The sequence below is a fragment of the Vombatus ursinus genome, unplaced genomic scaffold (assembly GCF_900497805.2).
Source record: "Vombatus ursinus unplaced genomic scaffold, bare-nosed wombat genome assembly UNPS02014802.1, whole genome shotgun sequence".
NCBI lineage: Eukaryota > Metazoa > Chordata > Mammalia > Diprotodontia > Vombatidae > Vombatus > Vombatus ursinus.
Window position 1 is genome coordinate 4,036,775 of NW_020954580.1, and position 1,850 is coordinate 4,038,624.

Below are 1,850 nucleotides of genomic sequence, written 5' to 3' on the forward strand. Positions count from 1 at the left end.
AATGGTCACACCTTTATCAGAAGCCAGGCATGGAACCTGACTTGCAGTGTACCAATACTGTCCTAAGGAATTCAATATACTTTATTTGGGGGGTGAGAGGGCAAAGGGCAGCATACATGGCATGATGGTCACCTCATTTAACAGTGAGTCAGTTTTCTGTCCAACATCTTAGCTTGAAGGCAGCAGCAACAGGAGTTCCTGAAGCCTCACCATGCCACCCAAGGACATTAAGAAGAAGAAAGATGCCAGCAAGTTGTCCAAGAAGAACAAAGATCCTGTGAACAAGTCTGGGGGCAAGGTTAAGAAGAAGAAGTGGTCCAAGGGAAAAGTTCAAGACAAGCTCAACAATCTGGTTCTGTTTGACAAAGCAATGTACAACCAACTCTGCGAGGAGGTCCCAAACTATAAACTTATCATCCCTGCAGTAGTCTCAGAGAGACTAAGATCCAGGATTCTCTAGCCCGGGCAGCCCTCCGGGATCTGCTTAGTAAAGGTCTGATTAAGCTCATTCCCAAACACAAAGCACAAGTGATCTATACCAGGAACACCAAGGGTGGGGATGCTCCAGCTGCTGAAGATGCATGAAATGGTTCAACATTTTTGTGTACATTTTCAAATATAAACATATTGAACTTAAAAAAATGAGTAAGCAACAAGGGCCAATAACTATAACTCATGTCTCAACAACCTTTCATGAGTCCTTTGCACTTAGACTTATAGGACCCTGTGCAACTGTGACAGTGAGAACTGAAGCTATGCAATGTTCTTCTGAGCTAGGTTGTGGCTCCCAGATGACCAATATGTTCCATTTGTTAAGGTGAATACTTGTATATTTCCAGATTATGGAGGGAGTAAGCCTCTGTAGACTGAATGAGAACAACCTAGATATGGGTCATGTTAGAGTGAACTTGAAATTCTCTATTAAGGTCATAGATATCATTAAGAAGGTAGGAACTGTGGCCTTGTTATGTTCTAAGCAGGAAAACAGCTCTGGAGTTTTAACATTTCCTGGGACCAACTTCAGCCCTTTTGAAGTAGAGGTAAAGTATTGCAGACATTGCGGGGGGAGGGGAGTAAGGGGAGAGAGTGGATGGAAGGGACACATCATAAACTAAACACCATGGTAATCAATATAAAAGGATAAAGGAAGAAAATTCTGGCAAAGACCATCCAAGAATTGAACCTCCAGCACAGAGTAGATACATAGAAATTCACCTTCTCCTAATGATCTGGCAGACAGTACTAAGTATTAAGACTGACCAACTCTGAGTTTGATGTGCTATTACCACCCAGAGCTGACTAATATGGATGCAGATGTCCTCCTTTTTAGACCCTACATGTTTGAATCCATGACCATACCTATAGAAAGTGAGCAGGTGATATGTGACATGGAGGTAGCAGGTCCACTTTGTTGTTGTTCAGTTGTTTCAGTCATGCCTGACTCTTTGTGATCCCATTTGGAGTTTTCTTGGCAAAAATACTGGAGTGGTTTGCCACTTTCTTCTCCAGATCATTTTACAGATGAGGAAACTGAGGCAAATGGGATTAAAGTACTTGCCATGGGTCACACAACTACCAAGTGTCTGAGGCCAGATTTAAATTTAGGTCTTTCTGACTCCAGGTCCAGCACTCCACCCACTATACCACCTAGCTTCCCATGAGTAAGATCACTAACTCCCCAAAAGTGCAGCTGAATATCTGAGATATCCCCCAGTATGCAACATCAATGGAATTGGTTTAACTTTGGACCATCTTGTCTGCCTTTCTTGTCCTTGCATGATTGTCAGTTAGGGTAGTCACAGAAGAAAGGTCGCTGTGTAGTGGTACAAGTTATGAAATTGGGGTGTGAT

The 1,850-nt window shown here is 42.7% G+C and overlaps 1 pseudogene; it reads left to right on the plus strand.

Annotated features, from left to right (window-relative positions):
* The first annotated feature begins 211 nt into the window (after window positions 1-211).
* On the plus strand, window positions 212-590 carry LOC114051283 (annotated as a pseudogene).
* The last annotated feature ends 1,260 nt before the right edge of the window (window positions 591-1,850 follow it).